This window comes from Pristiophorus japonicus, chromosome 9 (assembly GCF_044704955.1).
Source record: "Pristiophorus japonicus isolate sPriJap1 chromosome 9, sPriJap1.hap1, whole genome shotgun sequence".
NCBI classification, from domain to species: Eukaryota; Metazoa; Chordata; class Chondrichthyes; family Pristiophoridae; genus Pristiophorus; species Pristiophorus japonicus.
In genome coordinates, this window is record NC_091985.1 from 204,393,227 (window position 1) to 204,416,961 (window position 23,735).

The following is a 23,735-nucleotide window of genomic DNA, read 5'->3' on the forward strand; positions in this document are numbered from 1 at the left end:
TAACCAAGTCGACCCTGTTTGAGAGGTCAATTTAGCTAACTTGATTTTAAGAGTCTGGTTGGTTCGCTCAACCAGACCCGCCGCCTGGGGGTGATAGGCACAATAGAGTTGTTGATGTATCCCTAACTGTTGGCACAATTCCTTGTTTACAGCTGCAATGAAATGGGGTCCATTATCTGAGCTAAGACGACCGGGAACCCCAAAGCGAGGGATAATTTCCTTCAGCAATATCTTAACAACAGTACAGGCTCTATTATCCGTAGTAGGAAAAGCTTCAATCCATTTACTAAAAACATCAACAATAACCAACACATATTTATAACACTGACAGCGTGGCAATTCTATATAGTCCATCTGCAAAGTCTCGAAGGGTCCGGCTGGCAAGGGTGTTTTACCTAATAAACATGGTACCCCCCCTTCCAGGATTATGGCGCTGGCAGGTAAGACGACGAGAAATAATATTCTGCGCAAACATTTGGAGGCTAGGATGCCACCATGTCTGGAGGAGCAGGTCACTAGTGGCTTTTGCTCCACAATGCGTGGCATAATGAACACATTCAATTACCCAAAGGGCCAATTCATCGGACATACAAGTTTAACCAGCGGGTGTGATCCACAACCCGGAGGCAGTATCATATTTACAATCAAGATCGTTCCAAAGTTGTTTTTGTACAGCAGGAGCGTCCTCCTGTAGGCGAAGTACTTCTTCGATGGTTGGCATTGGCTTTTCAGGGGCCGACAAGCTCGGTTTAGAGCTGGACACCTGCCTCATCATTCAGGGCACAACAATCTACTGACTCCTTGCAGCACACTTAGCCGCCTCGTCAGCACGGCGGTTTCCGATGTCGATTGGAGAGGAACCGGCAGTATGAGCGGAACATTTAATAACAGCGATTTGTCGAGGGAGCAGAAGAGCAAGTAATAGGTCAGACACAAGCACTTGGTTCGAGATTTACTGCCACAGCCGCGTCAGCCAAGGCGTTAACATCGGGTTGTGCCGTCGGACGAGGCGGGGGAGCCCCTGGAGTCATATTCCAATTATCCCATTCATTGTCCTCGTCAGCCCCATTCATGCCAATACCCGCCATTGAACTACGTAGTTCAGTTAAAGATTCCTTGTTTGTTCTATTTCCCTTTTCCTGTGCACATTCCTTTCTTAAAATTTCCAATGACTTAGGGATTCCCGCATCGGTTAATTTAATTCCTGCCTTGAGAGCATTCTCCTGCCAACTCGCCAGAATATTCTTATCTTTTTCATCTTGACAATGTTGGCGCCAGATTTCAATCAATTTCTTACTCTTTTTCCCGATTCCCTTTTTCCAAATTAATTCTTGGGCGCGTTTAATTGTTTCTAAATCACTTGAACCCCCTAATGGCCATATGTCTGAACCTAATTTCTGATTCAAACTTCCCGACAATTGTCTGAGTTGCTCGTTTTTATTTGGGTGTTTATTATCCATGATATAACTTATCTTAACCTAGGTATTCAACGTTTTGACGGACTCTTTAAGTGAGACAATGTCAAATCAGTTATTCCTTTTCTCTCTCTTCCTTTTCTCTTTATTCCTTTTCTCTTTATTTCTTACTGTTTTAACGTTTGACGGACTACTTATGGTAGACAATTTCCAGATCAACCTACTCCTTCGTCATTTTAATGGACCACCATGGTGGACAATTCCAAATCTATTCCTTCGTAACTTTAACGGACCACCATCGTGGACAATTCCAAATCTATTCCTTTCCTGGGGTAATCTGACAACTGACCACGGGCGATCCCGTCAACAATTAATTGAACAGTGGTGAAAGATCCGCGACCAGAACTTAGGACAGGAGGAAAACAAAGTGGCAATTTAACTAAATATACTCACTTTGGGGCCCATTTCCTCTGCCGCGTCCCGTCTGTAGGATATCAATGATTCAGCCACTTCCAATCGAGAGTTTTTTGGGATCCCACTTCTGACACCAAATGTTAAGTCCTAGTTCGGGTGGTCAGCTGCATTCGACAAGAATTGAGTCAGATACCTTCAATCTTTACGTCTTTATTGAAGCAGCTTCGGACCTGTTACCAAACTGCCAGCACAGAGTCTACAGATTCCGGGGCAGGCAGACAAAAGGTCTGCCTATCCTCACAGACGCATCCTCCTTATTCTTACAAACTGGAGGAGGTATGGCCCGCTTTATCAATCACAGTGTGTTACTAGGGCTTCATGAATTGACAGCCTGTTTATCTTTAGAACACTTTATGCTTTTACGAGCGGAATTGCAACAAGCAGAATTGCTCAGGGACACCAAAACCTCCTACGTGTTAGGATAGCTTGACTTAATCACGTGAAGCAAATGTGCACCTTATCAAGTCATGGCCATAAACCCTTGTTTATCAGTGATGGTCACACAAGCTACTTTGTCCACTACTTTCTCACGGGAAACCAAGTCTGTCTGTTCTTATTTTCTTATTGATTCCTAGAACCATTTTATTAACCCTTTCATGATTCTTCCACATACATTCACAAACACTGATAAATGTGAGATATTGCATTTTGGTAACAGAAATAAGGAGGTCACATATTAGTTGGAAAACCAGAATCTAAATGGGGCAGAAGAGCAAAGTGATCTCTGAATACAAATGCAAAAATCACCAAAAGTAGCGACGTAGGTTAATAAGGCCGTTAAAAAGAGCAAACCAAGCACTCGGGTTTATTTCCAGGGGGATTGAATTGAAAAGTAGCTAAGTTATGCTGAACTTGTATCGAACCTCGGTTGGACCACATTTGGAGTACTGTGTACAATTGTGATCTCTATATTATAAAAAGGATATAGAGGCATTGGCGAGGGTGGAAATTAGATTTACAATTATGACACCAGAAATGCGAGGTTATGTCTATTAGGAAACGATGAACAGGCTGGGTCTCTTCCTCTTGAAAAGAGAAGGTGACTTTAAAAAAAAATTTGTTCATGGGATGTGGGCTTCGCTGGCAAGGCCAGCATTTATTACCCATCTCTAATTGCCCTTGAGAAGATGGTCATGAGCCACCTTCTTGAACCGCTGCAGTCCGTGTGGTGGAGCGGCGAGGTCAGGGCGAAGGAGCGGCGAGAGATTGTAGAGGGATATGATCGGGACCCAGGAGAGGGGTGAGTTTGGGGCCCAGAAGAGGCGAAGGCCCAGGGGCAGCACGGGCCGTCCACACTGCGGTATGTGTGCGCATTAGGTCCGTGCAGCAGAGCTGGTCTCCAGTCGTTTTGGTTAATCCTTGCCACTGGACCAAGACCTGGCTCTGTCAAGCCCGTGTGGTGGCTGGTGTGCAACGGTCACCACACGTTAAAAAAAATCCACGCACAGGCACCTTCCACCCTTCAACATGTAGTACGGGACCTGTTATTTTAGGTCCTTCATTGAAATACCTGTGAACTTTTTGACGTGGAAGCAAGTCATCCTCAATTCAAGGGACTGCCTATGATGATGATGAGGGAGGGAGTGCCAGGATTTTGACCCAGCGACGAAGGAACGGTGATATTCTTACATATCAGGATGGTGTGTGACTTGGAGGGGAACGTGCTGGTGGTGGTGTTCCCATGTGCTTGCTGCCCTTGTCCTTCCAGATGGTAGAGGTCGAGGGTTTGGGAGGGGCTGCCGTAGAAGCACTCTCATATCTCCACCTGTTTCTTTCTCAATTTCTCTCTCTTCCTCCCACCTTGTTCTCTCTCTCTCTCTCTCTCTCTCTCTCTCTCTCTCTCTCTAATTCACATTTGCTTTATTAAGAACATAAGAAATAGGAGCAGGAGTAGGCCATTTGGCCCCTCGAGCCTGCTCCGCCATTCAATAAGATCTCTACCTCTCTCATTTCTCTCTGCCTCACTGTCTCTCACTCTTTCCACCTTTCTCTTCTCTGCTTCTCTGTCCCTCTTTCTGCTATGCTCTCAGTCTACCTCTCTCCGCCTCTTTCACCCTTATCTCTTCCCCACTCTCTTCTCCCTTGCCATCCCGGCCAATACCTTCTCTTCCTTTCCTCTCTTTCTCTGCCTCATTCTGTCTCTCCCACTCCCCCTTTTGGATTTAAGTCTCACTCTGTCTTACTGTCTGTTTGATCTCACTCTGTCCAGCTCTCTCTCCCCTCCGTGTCAATTTTCCTCTCACTCATTCGCTCTCTCTCCCTTTGTGCGGGTTGGAAGGTACCAAATATAACCCCACTATTTAAGAAAGGAGGGAGAGAGAAAACAAGGAACCACAGACCAGTTAGTCTGACACCAGGAAAATGCTAGAATCTATTATAAGGATGTGGTAACAGGGCACTATTAAAATAATAACAGGATTGGGCAGCGTCAATACGGATTTATAAAACTGAAATCATGTTTGACAAATCTATTAACATTTTTTGAGGTGGTAACTAGCAGAATAGATAAGGGGGGAACCAGTGGATATGGTGTATTTGGATTTTCAGAAGGCATTCGACAAGAGATAATTAAACAAAATTAGAGCTCATAAGATTGGGGGTAATATACTCGCATGGATTGAGGATTGGTTATAAAATCATAAAATAGTACAGGACAATATAAGCTTAAACCAGAGTGAGTAATAGAATAGGTTAGATTATAATGTGTGATGTTTATACCTATAATTATGAAACTATAAGAAATAACAACTAACAGCAGGCAGGGGAGTTTAGGGATAATCGGAAAATTGCTGAAGAATAGTAACTGCTGGGAACCAGGGAAAGTGTCCTTGTAAATCACAGATTAGAGAAGTTCCAGCTTTCTTTCCCCAGCTTCCTGCCAAAACCCAGCAGAGAAGATAAAGAAGAGTCAGGTGCCAGAGGTGGATCACTGCAGGATATAAAAGTGAGGGGAGACTGATGTAAGGGGGCAGTCGGGACTGGAGACACCGGAGATCAAGCTCAGGGTGTCCGAGGTTCCATCCAGCGGGCTGACCTTGTGTCATTTACTGTGGACATGAGCATGGATTGAGGATTGGTTAATGGACAGAAAACAGAGTCGGAATAAACGGGTAATTTTCGGGTTGGCAGGCTGTAACTAGTGGAGTGGTACTGTAGGGATCAGGGCTTGGGCCCCAGCTATTCACAATCTATATCAATGATTTGGATGATATCCAAGTTTGCTGATGATACAAAGCTAGGTGGGAATGTAAGTTGTGAGGATGATGCAAAATGCAAAGAAACTTCAAAAGGATATAGATGGGCTAAGTGAGTGGGCAAGAAGATGGAAAATGGAATATAATGTGAAGTTATCCACTTTGGTAGGAAAAATAGAAAAGCAGAGTAGTTTGTAAATGCTGAATGATTGGAAAATGCTGTTCAGAGGGTCCTGGGTGTCCATGTATATGAATCACTGAAAGTTAACCTGCAGGTACAGGAAGCAATTAAGAAAGCAAATGGTATGTTGACCTTTATTATAAGAGGGTTTGAGTATAAGAGTAAAGATGTCTTACTGCAATTACATACCGCCCTGGTGAGACCACATTTGAAGTATTGTGCACAGTTTTGATCTCCTTGCCGAAGAAAGGATATACTTGCCATTGAGGAATGAAGGTTCACCAGACTGATTCCTGGGATGGGGGGATTGTCCTATGAGGAGAGATTGAGTAGATTAGGACTATATTCTCTGTAGTTTAGAAGAATGAGAGGTGATCTAATTGAAACATACACAATTCTTACAGGGCTTGACAGGGTAGATGCAGGAAGGATATTTCCTCTGGCTGGGAGTCTGGAACCAGGAGTCACAATTTCAGAATAAGTGTCGGCCATTTAGGACTGAGATGAAGATAAATTTCTTCACTCAGAGGATGGTGAATCTTTGGAAGTCTCTCCCCCAAAGAGCTATGGATGCTCAGTGTTTGAGTATATTCAAGGCAGCTTGATACATTTTTGAATATTAAGGGGTGAAGGGATATGAGGAAAGTGGAGTTGAGGTAGAAGATCAGCTATGATATTGAATGGTGGATCAGGCTCGAGGGGCCGAATGGCCGCCTCCTATTTTTTGTGTTCTTATAACATAAGTGGATTGGAGTCACTGTTAATCTAGTGAAAAACTTGCTTTAGGTTCTAACCTCTGCTGCACCTCTGACACAGTTGACTACTCCATCCTCCTCCAACACCTCTCCACCAATGTCCAGCTAGGTGGGACTGCACTCGCCTGGTTCCATTCTTACCTATCTAATCGTAGCCAGAAAATATCGTGCAATGGCTTCTCTTCCCACTCCTGCATTGTTACCTCTGGTGTCCCCCAAGGATCTGTCCTTGTTTCCCTCTTATTTCTCACCTATATGCTGCCCCTTGGCGATATCATCTGAAAACACGGAGTCAGTTTCTACATGTACGCTGACGATACCCAGCTCTACCTCTCCACCACTTGTCTCGACCCATGCTTGGTATCTAAATTGTCAGATTGCTTGTCCGACATCCAGTACTGGGTGAGCAGAAATTTTCTCCAATTAACTATTGGGAAGACCGAAACCATTATCTTTGGTCACCGCCACAAACTGCGTTCCCTAACCACTGACTCCATCCCTCTCCTTAGCATCAATCTGAGGGTGAACAAGACTGTTCACAACCTAGGTGTCATATTTGACCCTGAAATGAGTTTCCAGCCACATATCCATGGCATAACTAAAACCACCTTTTTCCACCTCCATAACATTACCCACCTCCGCTCCTGCCTCAGCTCTTGTGCTGCTGAAACCCTCATCCATGCCTTTGTTACCTCTAGACTTGACTACTCCAATTCTCTCCTGGCCAGTCTCCCACATTCCTCACTACGTAAACTTGACGTCATCCAAATCTCAGCCCCCCATGTACTAACCTGCCGCATCAAGTCAAGATCACCCATCACTCCTGTGCTTTCTGACCCACATTGGCTCCCAGTTAAAGCCTCAATTTCAAAATTCTCATCCTTGTTTACAAATCATTCCATGGTCTCGCTCCTCCCTATCGCTGTAATCTTTTTCAGCCTCACAACCCCGCAAGATGTCTTGCTCCTCAAATTCTGGCCTCTTGAACATCCCTCATTATAACTGCTCAACCACCATTTTCCAATCCTCTCTGGCTTTAGATATGGTGCTAGAGGACTACTAATGTGGTACTTTTGTTTAAGAAGGGTGAAATGGATAGACCGAGTAATTACAAACCAGTCAGCCTAACCTCAGTGGTGGGAAAATTATTGGAAAAAATCCTGAAGGACAGGATAAATCTTCACTTAGAAAGACATGGCTTAATCAAGGACAGTCAGCACGGATTTGTTAAGGGAAGGTCGTGTCGAACTAACTTGATTGAATTTTTTGAGGAGGTAACCAGGAGGGTGGATGAGGGCCAAGCGTATGCTGTAGTGTATATAGATTTTAGCAAAGCTTTTGATAAGGTCCCACATGGCAGATTGGTCACGAAAGTAAAAGCCCATGAGATCCAGGGCAAAGTGGCAAGTTGGATCCAAAATTGGCTCAGAGGCAGGACGCAAAGGGTAATAGTTGATGGATGTTTTTGTGACTGACTGGAAGGATGTTTCCAGTAGGGTTCCGCAGAGCTCAGTACTAGGTCCCTTGCTTTTTGTGATATACTTGAATATAGGGGGTATGATTAGGAATTTTGTAGATGATCGGCTGTGTGGTTGATAATGAAGAAAGCTGAGGACTGCAGGAAGATATCAATCAACTGGTCAAAACAGTGGCAAATGGAATTTAATCCAGAGAATTGTGAGGTAATGCATGTGGGGAGGGCTAACAAGGAAAGGGAATACACATTAAATGGTCGGACACTGAGAAGTGTAGAGGAACAAAGGGACCTTGGAGTGCATGTCCACAGATCCCTGAAAGTAGCAGTACAGGTAGATAAGATGGTTAAGAATGCATACGGAATGCTTGCCTTTATTAACCGAGGCACAGAATACAAGAGCAGGGGGTTATGCTTGAACTGTTTTTTTTTTCTCAAAAGCCGAGTACTGCGTGCAGTTCTGGTCACCACATTAAAGGAAGGACATGATTGCACTGGAGAGGGTACAGAGGAGATTTATGAGGCTGTTGCCGGGAGTGGAGAATCTTAGCTATGAGGACAGATTGGATAGGCTGGATTTGTTTTCCTTGGAACAGAGGAGGCTGAGAGGAGACCTCATTGAGGTGTATAAAATTATGAGGGCCGAGATATAGTAGATAGAAAGGACCTATTTCCCTTAGCAGAGGGTTCAACAACCAGTGGGCATAAATCAAAATAATTGGTAGAAAATTTAGAGGGGATTTGAGGGGAAATTTATTCACGCAGAGGGTTGTGGGATTCTGGAACTCACTGCCTGAAAGGGTGGTAGAGGCAGAAACCCTCACCCACATTAAAAAATACTTGGATGTGCACTTGAAGTGTCGTAACCTGCAGGGTTACAGCTGGATAGCCTCTTGTTGGCCGGCACGATGTGCCAAAATGGCCTCCTTCTGTGCTGTAAACTTCTATGATTCTACTTCCAATATAAATATCTGTGACGTGGTGCATTTTGGTAGGTGGAATAAGGAGGCCAGGTACTCAGCTGTGTCAGCTGTGGCTCAGTGAGTAGCACCCTCACCTTTGAGTTATAAGATTGTGGGTACAATTCCCACACCAGGGATTTGAGCACAAAAATCTAGGCTGACAATCCAGTGCAGTGCTGAGGGAGTGCTGCACTATCAGGTGCCGTCTTTCAGAAGCGACGTTAAACCGCAGCCCCGTCTGCTCCCTCAGGTGCATGTAAAAGGTCCCATGACAATATTTCGAGGAAGCGCAGAGGAGTTATTCCCTGTCTCCTGGCCAGTATTTATCCTTCAACATTACAAAAACAGATTGTCTGGTCGTTATCCCCTAGAGGATGAGATGGGGAATTAATAATGAAGAACAGGGAAATCGCAGAGATGTTGAACAAATATTTTGCATCGGTCTTCACGGTAGAAGGCATTAAAAACATCCCAATAGTGGATAATCAAAGGACTGTATGGAGGGAGGAACTTAACACTATCACTAATAAAGTAGTACTTGGTAAAATCATGGGACTAAAGGCAGACAAGTCCCCAGGACCTGATGGCTTACATCTTTGGGTCTTAAAAGAGGTGGCTGCAGAGATAGTGGATGCATTGGTTGTAATCTACCAAAATTCTCTGGATTCTGGGGCAGTCCCAGTGGATTGGAAAACTTCAAATGTAACGCCCCTATTTTTAAAAAAAAAAGGAGGCAGACAAAAAGCAGGAAACTATAGACCAGTTAGCCTAACATCTGTCGTTGGGAAAATGCTTGAGTCCATTATTAAGGAAGCAGTAGCAGGACATTTGGAAAAGCACAATTCAATCAAGTAGAGTCAACATGGTTTTATGAAAGGGAAATCATGTTTGACAAATTTGCTGGAGCTCTTTGAGGATGTAACGAGCAGGGTGGATAAGGGGGAACCAGTGGATGTGGTTTAATTGGATTTTCAGAAGGCATTCGATAAGGTGCCACATAAAAGGTTACTGCACAAGATAAAAGTTCACGGGATAGGGGGCAATATATTTGCATGGGTCGAGGATTGACTAACTAACAGAAAACAGAGAGTCGGGATAAATGGGTCATTTTCCGGTTTGTCAACAGTGAATGGTGGGGTGTCGCAGGGTGCTAGGTCCTCAACTATTTACAATCTATATTAATGACTTGGATGAAGGGACCGAGTGTAATGTAGCCAAGTTTGCTGATGATACAAAGATGGGTGGGAAAGCAAGTTGTGAGGAGGACACACAAAATCTGCAGGGGATATAGATAGACTAAGTGAGTGGGCAAACATTTGGCAGATGGAGTATAATGTGGGAAAGTGTGAGGTTGTCCACTTTTGCAGAAAGAATTAAAAAGCAAATTATTATTTAAATGGAGCAAAATTGCAAAGTGCTACAGTACCGAGGGACCTGGGCATCCTTGTGCATGAAACACAAAAAGTTAGTATGGGGTACAGCACGTAATCAGGAAGGCAAATGGAATGTTGGCCTTTATTGCAAGAGGGATAGAGTATAAAAGCAGAGAAGTTCTGCTACAACTGTACAGGGTATTGGTGAGGCCACACCTGGAGTACTGCGTACAGTTTTGGTCTCTGTATTTAAGGTACGATATACTTGCATTAGAGGCTGTTCAGAGAAGGTTCATTAGATTGACTTATGAAGATGGGTTGAGTAGATTGGGCCTATACACATTGGAGTTCAGAAGAATGAGAGGTGATCATATCGAAACATACAAGATAATGAGGGGGCTCAACAAGGTGGATGCACAAAGGATATTTCCACTCATAGGGGAACTAAAACTAGGGGGCATCGTCTCAGAATAAGGGACCCATTTAAAACTGAGATGAGGAGGAACTTCTTCTCTGAGGGTTGTAAATCTGTGGCATTCTCTGCCCCAGAGAGCTGTGGAGGCTGGGTCTTTGAATATCTTTAAGGTGGAGATAGGCAGATTTTTGAGTGATAAGGGAATACAGGGTTATAGGGAGCGGGCAGGGAAGTGGAGCTGAGTCCATGATCAGAACAGCCATGATCTTATTGAATGGCGGAGCAAGCTCAATGGGCCGAATGGCCTACTCCTGCTCCTATTTCTTATGTTCTCATCACATTGCTGTTTGTGGGAGCTTGCTGTGTGCAAATTGGTGCTGCGTTTCTCACATTACAACAATGACTATGCTCCAAAAGTACTTCATTTGCTTTAAAGCTTTGTTTTGAGATGTGTGGTGGTGGTGAAAGGTGCAATATAAATGCAAGTACTCCATTTTCGGGAAAAAAGTATCTAAATGGTGTTGAGGAGCAAAGAGATCTAGGGCAGGGTGGGCAATTATTTGGGCTGGAGGGCCACTTAACAAAGTTTTGGTGAGCTGTTGAGTGCCGCCCACCAATATTCCACCAATCGCTGGGTCCCGCACAGACCGATCCCCAGCTCCTGCCACTGGAAGAGACAGTGCGCATGTGCAGCTGCATCGTGCCCGGCTGTGCAGCAAATTTAAAGGGACCGTGCGCAAAAAAATTAAAACATTGCATAAACATAAATTAATGTAGTAGTCAGATGCTATCTTACATACACAACTTGTATCCGGTATTGCTTATAAATGAAACATAGAAAATAGGTGCAGGAGTAGGCTGTTCGGCCCTTCGAGCCTGCACCACCATTCAATATGATCATGGTTGATCATGCACTTCAGTACCCCATTCCTGCTTTCTCTCCATACCCCTTGATCCCTTTAGCCGTAAGGGCCACATCTCACTCCCTTTTGAATATATCTAACGAACTGGCCTCAACAGCTTTCTGTGGTAGACAATTCCACATGCTCACAACTCTTAAGTGAAGAAGTTTCTTCTCATCTCGGTCCTAAATGGCTTACCCCTTATCCTTAGACTATGACCCCTGGTTCTGGACTTCCCTAACATCGGGAACATTCTTCCTGCATCTAACCTGTCCAATCCCGTCAGAATTGTATATGTTTCTATGAGATCCCCTATCATTCTTCTAAATTTCATTGAATATCAGCCTAGTCGATCCAATCTTTCTTCATATGTCAGTCCTGTCAGCCCAGGAATCAGTCTGGTGAACCTTCGCTGCACTCCCTCAATAGCAAGAATGTCTTTCCTCAGATTAGGAGAACAAAACTGTGTACAATATTCAAGGTGTGGCCTCACCAAGGCCCTGAACAACTATAGTAAGACCTCCCTGCTCCTATACACAAATCCTCTCGCTATGAAGGTCAACATGCCATTTGCCGCCTTCACCGCCTGCTGTACGTGTATGCCAACTTTCAATGACTGATGTACCATGAAACACAGGTCTCGTTGCACCTCCCCTTTTACTAACCTGTCATAATTCAGATAATCTGCCTTCCTGTTTTTACCACCAAACATTTATCTACATTATATCGCATCTGCCATGTATTTGCCCACTCACCTTGTTGATACGGATTCTTTTCCCTTCAATCTGTTTCAGCGAATTCACTGACACACGAACACTTTTAGTCTTCGCAACATAAGACCTTTATTAGAGATTCTCCGGCCGGGACCTGTTAAGATAAAGGGAACACCCTCGATTTGAACCTGTTCACCTCTCTCTTGACAAGTCTCGTAACAGTACAAAAGCTCAATATTTATACATTGTTACAGCAGAACATATTTGAGTGACACTCAGTTTATACAATCATTGGTCGGCTTCTCCCATAGCATACCCAATTGCAGGCTAACAACTCTCCAAATAGGGCGGGCTCCAGGGATGTGTTTACAGTTTCGTTTTACGGCTGGTTATAGCAGCCTGTCGTCTGACTCATGCCTGACTTTGCTTTTTCGCGTAACTCGTGTTTGACCACAACTCTGAGTAACCCCTTTTTGTGTCGACATTGCAAATATCGCAGCTTGACATTTTCTTTTAGCTATCTTCCCATGATCCTCTTCAACTGACACATTCACAACTTCTTCATGACAACCTAACCTGTCCAAGTCACCCTGCAGCCTCTTAGCATCCTCCTCATAGCTCACACTGCCGCCCAGCTTAGTGTCATCTGCAAACTTGGAGATGTTACATTCAATTCCTTCGTCTAAATCATTAATGTATATTGTAAATAGCTGGAGTCCCAGCACTGAACCTTGCGGTACCCCACTATTCACTGCCTGCCATTCTGAAAAGGACCTATTTATTCCTACTCTTTGCTTCCTGTCTGCCAACCACATCAGAACATTACCCCCAATACCATGTGCTTTAATTTTGCACGCTAATCTCTTGAGTGGGACCTTGTCAAAAGTCTTTTGAAAGTCTAAATACACCACATTCACTGGCTCCCTCTTGTCCACTCTACTAGTTACATCCCCAAACAATTCTAGACGATTTGTCAAGCATGATTTCCCTTTCATAAATCCATGCTGACTTGGACCGAATCAATGATAAAAGTTGAAAATGTTGTGGTATCTTCTGGTCTCTGTAAATCAGTGCTGTGAAATAGAACTATAGCCCCTTTAGAGCCTGTGTCAGCATCATTTTCCCACCTCAGTCATCATTATGTCCCTCTGCAAAGATTACTAATGCCGTCCCAATTGGTGAGAGATGAGAACTCCCCTGCCATTGTACCGGGAGAAGAAAGATGCAGAGCCAGTCACTTTCTTCGGTAAAAGATTTGTGGAGATGAGCAGCCATGACTCCACTCTAAATTGGATAGGGCATCTTCTAGTACGCAGTGCATTCTGGGTACTGATGTCTGCCATTGGCGCCTAGAATTACGGAACGGATCCTTTTACAATCGGGCCAGAGAGAATCGCTTTGGCAAGTTATTAATTTGAATGAAGTATTCCTATATTTTTTCCTTGGCTGTAGTTGGGGTCTGTCTCTGACTCATGAGAAGTGAAAGTGGATAGACGAATGTGCAGCTCGAGCTCCGGCATGCGTTCTATTTCTGTCCCATCCAGCGGGACGGATAGAATGTCTTGGCGGGCCAGATATGGCCCATGGGCTGTATTTTGCCCACCAGTGATCTAGGGGAACAGATGCACAAATCATTAAAAGCAGGTTAACAAGGCAATGGAAATGTAAATAAAGCACTGGGTCTCATTTCTAGAGTAAGAGAATTGCAAAGCAGAGAAGTTTTGTGAAACGTATATAGAACCTTGATTAGACCACACTTGGAATACTGTGTTCAGTTTTGGTCTCCATATTATGAAAAAGATATACAGGCACTGTGGCTGTTGCAAAAAAGATTTCCAAGGATGACACCAAAAGTGAGAGGTTATAAGTATCCAGAATGGCTGAACATGCTGGGGCTCTTTCTCTAGAAAAGAGAAGGCTCATAGAGATCTTTATAATTATGTAGCTGTTTGTTAGGGTAGATGTAGAGAAGATGTTACCACTTGTGAGGAGTCCAAAACTAGGAACTAAATATAAGGTAGTCACTAATAAATCCAATAAGGAATTCAGGAGAAACCTTTTTACCCAGAGAGTGGTTAGAATGTAGAGCTTGCTAGCACATGGATTTAAGGTGAATAGCTGAGCGCCTTTAAGGGGAAGCTAGATACGTACATGAGAGAGAAAGGAATAGAAGGATATGATAGGGTGAGGTGAACTAAGGTGAGAGAATGCTCGTGTGGAGCATAAACACCGTCATGGACATGTTGGGCAGAATGGCCTATTTCTGTGCAGTAAATACTATGTAATTCTATAGTGAATTCTGAAAACACATGTTACAGCACTCAAAACAATCTTCAGCAATGAGCTGGGTGTCACAGAGGGTCAAAATACTGACCTTTCACCCCTACCAATCTGAAGGACTTGTGTAAAATGAATGTGGTGAGTTCAAACAGAGTCCTTGGTGAGAGGTCAGATTTGTACCAAACCAGGCCCGAAATCGGCAGACGGACTGACGAACAAGTGCCTTTAAAAGTCTGCTTAATCCCTTTCAGTCCACCTACACCCTTAACCCATGTGTGTGTTTCAGCATGTCTGTGTGTGTGTGTGTGTGTGTGTGTGTGTTTGTCTTTGTGTGTCAATATACAGACACAGAACCCAACCTAACAAAAATCAGTTAGTCTGAGTCTTGAATGTTTCAGTTGAGCTCCAGCTTTTTGGGGGAGAGATTTCCAGATTGCGACTGACCTTTGTGTGAAGAAGTGCATTCTGGCCTCACTCCTGAATGGCCTAGCTTTAACTTTTAAGTTTATTCCCCTTGTTCTGGACTCTCCCACCAGATGAAATAGTATCTCTCTATCATCTTAAACATGTCAATGATATCATCCTTCATTTTCTATCTTCAAGGAAGTAAAAGACTTGTCTATGCCACCTGTCCTCATAATTTAATTCTTTTAGCCCCGGTATCAATCTGCTGAATCTGTGCTGCACCCCCGCCAAAGCTAATACATCATTCGTGAGGTCCAGAACTGAACACAATTCTCTCGATGGGCTCTTTCTTTGCATGGTTTAGTTTGCGCGGATGCAATTCATCCAGTCCTGAGGATTTATCGTTTCTACATTTTCCTAGTTTATAAATTCAGGAACAGAAATTGTCTGGAGTAGGGCTGGGGACAGAGTGACAGTAGTAATGCCAAGATAATGAGGATGTGCTCAGTATTGTATGTGCCCTGGGAGTGCTTGATAGTGACATTGGACATAAAGTGGAGGAAGGAACATCGGAACAGGAACAGGCCATTCAGCTCCTCGAGTCTGTTTCCCCCATTCAGTGAGATCAGGGCTGATCTGTCTCTTAACTCCTTCCACCTGCTTTACCTCCGTTTCCTTTTATACCCCTGCCCCGAAAAATCTCTGCTCGTCCACAGCTCCGAGCTTCTCGCCAGTTAGAGAAGTGTATGTATGTCTATCTTTGTGGCTGTGTATGTGTTTATGTATATATTTTGATATATGAATGTGTATGTGCTTCTGTGGGTATGTCTCTACGTGTGTGTATGTGCTTCTGTGGGTATGTCTCTACGTGTGTGTATGTGTCTGTGTGAGATTGTCTCTTCCTCCTTGTTCTATTGCTCACTAAATACAGTTCAGTATCAATGTGTCTCGGCCATTCACCTCCCCAGAAAGTGCTGAATTTTCTGTTTCAATTGGTGCATTCTGATCAATTTGATTCTGGTATTTAACAGCAGAAAACAATTGCTGCAGAGTCTCAGCAAATGAATCTCTATTTGGATTATTTCACCAGTCCTGGCAAGTGCTCCATAGGAACAGGAGTACGCCATTGAGCCCCTCGAGCCTGTTCCCCCATTCAATGAGATGATGGCTGATCTGCGACCTTATTCCATATACCCACCTTTGACCAGATCCTTTAATACCTTTAGTTAACAAACGGCTATCAATCTCCGATTTAAAATTAACAACTGACCTAGCATCAATTGGTGTTTGAGGAAGCAAGTTCCAAACTTCTACCACTCATTATGTACAAATGTGTTTCCTCATTTCACTGCTAAAAATTCTGGCTCTAATCTTTAGACTGCCCCGAGTCCTAGAATCCCCAACCAGCGGAAATAGTTTCTCTCGATCTACCCCATCTGTTCTGCTTAATATCTTAAACTTCGATCAGATCAGCCCTTAACCTAAATTCTAGGGGATACAGCCCTAATTTGTGTAATTTTTCCTCATACCTTAAATCTTGGAGTCCGAGTATCATTGTGGTAAATCTACGCTGCACTCGCTTCAAGGCCAATATAACCTTCCTAAGGCATGGTACCCAGAACTGCTCACAGTGCTCCAGGTGTTGGCTAACCAGGGCTTTGTATAGCTGCAGCATAACTTCTACCCCCTAGTATTCTAGTGCTCTAGATGTAAAAACCAGCATTCCATCAGCCTTTCTGATTATTTTCTGTACTTGTTCATGACATTTTCATGATCTCTGTACCTGGACTCCCAAGTCTCTGTGGACCTCCACTGTTTTTAGCTTTTTACCATTTAGAAAGTACCTTCTTGTATCCTTTTTAGGTCCAAAGTGGATGACCTCACATTTGTCTACATTGAAATCGATTTGACGCAGTTTTGCTCATTAACTTAATCTATCGCTATCCCTTTGTAATTTGATGCTTTCAACTACACTGCCTGCAATGCCATCTTTCTTTTGTGTCAGTGGCAAATTTAGATATATGACTTTCTATTGCCATCAACTAAGTCATTAATAAATACTAGGAAGAGTTGAATCCCCAACACAGATCCCTGTGGGACACCACATCCTGCCAACTTGAGAACCAACCTTTGTCCCTACCCTCTGTCTCCTACAGCTCAGTCAATTTCCTAACCAGGTCAATAATTTGCAATGAATTCCTACTATCACCAAATTCCTCCACCCTGCTTGCGATCCACTTATCTGTGATGTTACAAGAAAAAGCTAAATTCCAATCTGGTGATTATTTACCTTACTCACTGAATACCTATCAGTGAATTCATACTATCACCAAATTAATCCACTTGGCTTGTGTGAACGATCCAGTGATGGATTCCCACCAGCCCGAGCTCTCTCTCTAAATCTACTGGGCCTTGTTTTCCATTATTTTTGACAGCTTGTGTCTGTTTTTGAAGCAATTTGGTCATTTTGTGCATTTATCTGAAACTTTTGAATAATCGGCAAGCGATTCGTGCTGATCTGCTGAGTGTATTTCCAGAGGACACCTATGCTGCGAGGGAGCAGGGTTCATAGCCAGGTTAAAATAGAATAAACCCAAACTCACATTCCAGAGATTGACAGGTACAGAAAAAAATCTACACTCACATATTAGAAACTGACAGGTAGAGTAAAACCCACACTTTCACAACATGGACTGACAGGTACAGAATAAAACCCACACTCTCCCACCATAAACTGAGGATAAAAACCCACACTCGCATACTAGAAACTGACAGGTAGAGTAAAACCTGCACTCGCATAGCAGAGACTGACAGGTACAGAATTAAACCCACATTCCCATAGCAGAGACTGACAGGTACAGAATAAAACCCACATTCCCATAGCAGAGACTGAGAGGTACAGAATTAAACCCACATTCCCATAGTAGAGACTGCAGGTACAGAATAAAACCCACATTCCCATAGTAGAGACTGCAGGTACAGAATTAAACCCACATTCCCATAGCAGAGACTGACAGGTACAGAATAAAACCCACATTCTCACAGCAGAGACTGACAGGTACAGAATAAAACCCACACTCTCCCACCATAAACTGAGGATAAAAACCCACACTCGCATACTAGAAACTGACAGGTAGAGTAAAACCTGCACTCGCATAGCAGAGACTGACAGGTCCAGAATAAAACCCACATTCCCATAGCAGAGACTGACAGGTACAGAATAAAACCCACATTCCCATAGCAGAGACTGACAGGTCCAGAATAAAACCCACATTCCCATAGCAGAGACTGACAGGTACAGAATAAAACCCACACCCAGTTATCAGAACAATAATATGCAGCAAATAAAACCCATAGTCCCCTATCAGAAATGACAGGGGCACACTCACACACACCAGAGACTGACGGAAAGAGTAAAACTCTCGAGGAAATCCCACTCCAGTGTCCGGCGCACCGAATCATTTTGTTGGTAATTCGGATTATAATTTAAATCCTCTCAATGTGACCTATTTAATTAGAGATAAAATCAACTTATGAAACAATCCATTTTTGTTAATTTAATTTGTGACAAAAAGATGGTCTGAGCATGCGCTAAATACATGCTGCTCCTCCCCTCCCCACACAGTGTTTAAACCGACAAGAAGGGCCCAGGCAAGCTCCCCTCCCCCAGCTCTGTCAGCGGCTGCCGTTTCCTCTGTGCTGGGCTGATGATCGTTGAACACATCAGGGAGCGGAGATATCCCGGGCCCAAGTAAGGGAGCAAACAGCAGCCTCCTTACAGCACCTCATCACATTAGCACTGTGTCCACAGATGGGCTTTGAGTCGGGGTAAGTGCAGCGGCAGTCGGGGGCTGTCTGTAATAGGTGGAGTGGAGCAGGAACTAGTTCCGGAACATGGAGTGAGTGGGGGAAGGGAGAGGCCATTCTCGGGCTGTGTGTGTACGGTGTAAGGTAACAGAGAAAGTCAATCACCTCGCTCTTTCAAATCATTGTTGCTTTCTTTCCCCAAATCAGTAATGAATGTTCCCGATTCATTTCCAATCTCACAGTGTCTGTTGTTCTGGGACATTGAACAGTGGGAACACAGCCTGAGAGTGAGGATGTGAGGAGTGTCACAAAGTACATCTATTGCAGGCACCAGGAGAGGAGTGTGACAGGAGATATTTCAAAAATGGGTTATTTTGTTTCGGTGTGTTGAATTCTCCAGAACTGTGTTGCAGGAGATCGAGAGATACATTGTCGCTCCCTCAGATACATCTGTGACATTCTGTTAACTGCACAGGCTCTCAGCTCTGTTTCATTGGACTGAAAACAATTGTTGTACAGCCCAGGTACCTGTGGTTATAATCCAGGAAGCGATTCAGAATTGTACAGGTAGTCCCATGGAAGTGGGAGATATAAACCTGGACTCTGCCAATCGGGTGTTCCCATTCATGGACCAGTGCTGGGTTTGGGTTGTGTCTGGATGCTGATAACTTACTATAGAACCGTCTGACACAGCTGGTGTGGGGAATCTGATCACTCGACACAGCTGGTGTGGGGAATCTGATCACTCACCACACCTCCGCCACGACCGTCCCGCTCCTCTGCTCATGGTCGTGGCGGAGGTGTGGTGAGTGATCGAGGCGGAGGGGCATTGAGGGATCGTGGCTGAGATTCGGTGGGTGATCGTGGCGGAGGTTCGGCGAATGTTTGGTGTGGATGTGCGGTGGGAGATCATGACGGAGGTGCGGCAAGTGTTTTGTGGCGGAGGAGCGACGAGAGATAGTGGCGGAGGTGTAGCAAATGAGGGTACAGGGCCCAGGGGCAGCACAGGCCAGCCCACACTGGGTTTGTGCGCACTCGGTCTGTGCAGCCGAGCAGGTCTCCAGTCCTGGTCAACCCTTGCCACTGGATAAAGTCCTAGCTCTGTCAAGCCTGTGTGGTGGCTGATGGGTAATGGTCACCACACGTTAAAAAAATCCACGCACAGGCATCTTCCACCCTTTCAATTGGAGTTCAGGACTGGAATATCAGGTCCTTCATTGAAACATCTGAACTCACGTGGAAGTAAGTCATCCTGGTTCGAGGGACCGCCTATGATGATGACGATGATGAGAGAATCTGAGTGCTGCTGTACTGCAGTGAGGTCAGATAATGCCACTGTTTGTATCGCGCATTCCTCTCTCCAGATACTTTACTTTATGATAAAAATACACATTAATTATAACTATTGTTATAGTCTACGGGCACCTGTCCATGACTTGTACCTAATATTTTTCTCTCATTATTCTTGGAGCAAAATACTTCACCTCCAGATTAAATGTGATCTTTCCTCCACCCGGAACACAAGGAACAGTGTAGGCAGCTCCTTCTCACATACAGTAAGTACATTATCACTCACAGCGCGCAGAGACACAGAACTGACCTCAATCATATTGTCACAGGCAGCAGAAGCTGTCAGTTCCACAGTGATCCGAATCCCAGAGTTACATTATGAATCCCACTGTCACTTGGAACAGTACAATAAGATGTTGTTTCAAAGTCCAAACATATCGCTCTGAGAGGCAGATCCATTTTCACTCCCTTACTCACACACAAGGACTGACTGACACAGTGTCAATCTACACTGGTGTCTGTACACTGACTCTCAAACCCAGCAACTAACATACAAGAGCAGAGAAACGGAGGTAATGGACTGAACCAAACCTCCTCCTGAGACAATCGTGGATAATCTCAAACTAACATAGGCCTAAAGAAGGAACAGAATCCAACAGTCACACAGAGCAAGAATAGCACAGTACAAGAGACCGTCAATTACATAATGAATCTCACTCTCACACACATCACCAGTCTAACCGATACATAATCAATCTCACACTCTCAAACAGTAACAGAAACTGGCAGTTACAGAATGAACCCCATAACCACAAACAGTGCCAGGGACTGAGACACAGAATGGACCCCACACCCACAAACAGTGCCAGGGACTGAGAGACACAGAATGGACCCCACACCCACAAACAGTGCCAGAGACTGAGAGACACAGAATGGACCCCACATCCACAAACAGTGCCAGGGACTGAGACACACAGAATGAACCCCACACCCACACACAGTGCCAGGGACTGAGAGACACAGAATGGACCCCACACCTACACACAGTGCCAGAGACTGAGACACACAGAATGAACCCCACACCCACAAACAGTGCCAGAGACTGAGAGACACAGAATGAACCCCACACCTACACACAGTGCCAGAGACTGAGAGACACAGAATGAACCCCACACCCACACACAGTGCCAGAGACTGAGAGACACAGAATGGAGCCCACACCCACACACAGTGCCAGGGACTGAGAGACACAGAATGGACCCCACACCCACACGCAGTGCCAGGGACTGAGAGACACAGAATGGACCTCACACCCACACACAGTGCCAGGGACTGAGAGACACAGAATGGACCCCACACCCACAAACAGTGCCAGGGACTGAGACACAGAATGGACCCCACACCTATAAACAGTGCCAGGGACTGAGACACACAGAATGGACCCCACACCTACACACAGTGCCAGAGACTGAGACACACAGAATGAACCCCACACCCACAAACAGTGCCAGGGACTGAGAGACACAGAATGATACATACACTCGGGCACAGTGAATGACAGATTGAGATTGAATCACAATCACATATGGTAACAGACTGACTGACTGGCAGATATAGGTTAAATCCACACACATATTGGAAAGTGACTGGTACAGAGTAAAATGGATATTCACATAACTTTTATTCTGTACCCTTCAGCTTTTGTTAACACATTCTGTAAACCAATAGATACAGAATAAAATACACACTTGCATCCCAGAGTCAGACAGCTATAAAGTAAAACACACACTCACATACCAGAGACTGGAAGATATGACTAATATCCACACTCCGGTACAAGAAACTGGCAGGTACTGATTAAAATACACAATCACATCCTGGAAACTAACAATTGGAGAGTAACAACAACAGACAAATACCAGAAACTGACAGGTAAAGATTAAAACCAAACTCTCATTCCAAAAACTGACAGATACAGAGTAAAGCCCACACTCACACCACAGAGAGTGACAGCTGCAGAGCAAAATCAACAGCCACATAAAAGATGCTGATCGATGCAGAGTCAAGTATACGCTCACATCCCACAGCCTAACAGGTACAGATTAAAACAGACTCACATATCAGAAACTGACAGATACAGCACAAAAGCAGCACTATCACAGCAGAAACTGACAGGTACAGATTAAAACCCCTATTCATATACTAGAAACTGACAGGTACAAAATAAAACCCAACTCAGATTTGAGAAAATGAAAGTTACAGAGGACAACCCAGACTCACGTCGCAGATATTAACATACAGAGTAAAACTCTCACTTTCATCCCAGAGCCTGAATGATAGAAGAAAACCACACTTGCATACCAGAAACTGACAGATACAGAGTAAAACTCTCACTCTCACATCAGAGACTAACAGATACAGAGTAAAATCCACACTTGCATCACACAGACAGACAGCTATAGAGCAAATTCTGCACTCCCATATCCAAGTCTAAGCAATACAGAGTAAAACTTACACTTACATAAAAGACAGAGAGATACCCACTCTTACATATCATAAACTGACAGATACAGGCTAAAATCCACACTCGCATATCAGAAACTGGCAGGTTCTGATTAAAGCCCTCGTTAACATATCAGAAAATGACAGGTACAGAATAAAACCCCACTCACATACCAAAGACTGACTGATACAGAATAAAACGCACACTCACATCCCAGAGACTGAGAACTACAGAGTTTTACCTACATTCCTATACCGGAAACAGACAGGTACAGACAAAAAATTAACACTCACATCCCAGAAACTGGCAGGTACAGAGGAAAACCCATGTTACAAATTCAGAAAATAACAGGTACAGAATAAAGCTCACATAACAGAAACTGACAAGTACAGAATAAATCCCCAATCACATACGAGAAACTGACAGGTGCAGGGTAATACTTACATTGACATACCAGAGACCGACAGGTACAGAGTAAAATCCACACTCATATCCCGGAGACAGGCAAAAACAGAGTGGAACTCGCAGTCATATTCAAGAAGCTGACATGGTGTATAATAAAACCCACTTTTGCCCACCAAAAACTGAAGAAAGAACAACAGAACAACACTCACAACACTGACAGCTATAAGAAAATAAGAAATAGCAGGCAGTAAGGCCACTCGAGCCTGCTCCACAATTCATTACATTCATGGCTGAACTTCACCCTGAACTCCTGCCTGATACCCATTTCCCTTGATTCCCTTTGTTCTCTGTCTTGAATATACTCAATGACTGAGCGTCTCCGACCTATGTGTATAGAATTCCAAGGATTCACATCCCTCTGAGTGAATACATTTCTCCTCATCTCAGTCCTAAGTGTCCGATCCCTTATCCTGAGACTATGACCCCTAATCTAGACTATCCAGCAAAGGGAAACATCCTCACAGCATCTACCCTGCCAAGCCTGCTAAGATTTTTTTTTTAGGTTTCAATGTGCTCAGCTCTCATTCTTCTAAACTCCAGAGTGTATAGGTGCATTTCACTCAATCTCTCTATCCCAGGATTCAATGTTGCACCCCCTCTAATATCCTTCCTTTGGCACTGAGACCAAAACTGTGCCCAGTAATCCAGGTGTGGTCTCACCAAAGCCCTACATAATTGCAGCCACACTTCTTTACTCTTATACTCCAAACCCCTTGTAATAAAGGCCAACATATCCTTTACCTTCCGAATTGCTTGCAGTAGCTGCAAGTTAACTATATGTGATTTGTTTACAATGACACTCAAATCCCCCTGAATAACTACATTTACTAGTCTCTCCTCTTTTAAGCATTCGGCTTTTCCATTCATATAAAATTTAACACACTCGCATCCCATAGTCTGAACAATACAGTGTAAAACACACACTCACATCCCATAGTCTGAATTATACAGTGTAAAACCCACACTCACATCCCATAGTCTGAACTATACAGTGTAAAACACACACTCACATCCCATAGTCTGAACTATACAGTGTAAAACCCACACTCACATCCCATAGTCTGAACTATACAGTGTAAAACACACACTCACATCCCATAGTCTGAACTCTACAGTGTAAAACACAC

At 44.1% G+C, this 23,735-nt stretch overlaps 2 long non-coding RNA genes across 2 annotated transcripts in view; one reads left to right on the plus strand and one right to left on the minus strand.

Annotated features, from left to right (window-relative positions):
- The window catches only part of LOC139273489 (uncharacterized), a 40,589-nt gene that overhangs the window by 9,914 nt on the left and 6,940 nt on the right, over positions 1-23,735 (plus strand). The gene's annotated exons all lie outside the window — the stretch shown is intronic.
- Positions 1,655-12,047, minus strand: LOC139273488 (uncharacterized). The gene is made up of 3 exons (XR_011595142.1): positions 11,901-12,047; positions 5,526-5,576; positions 1,655-1,993 (listed from the first exon to the last, which is right to left on the minus strand). It is a non-coding gene; the product is annotated as an uncharacterized lncRNA (long non-coding RNA).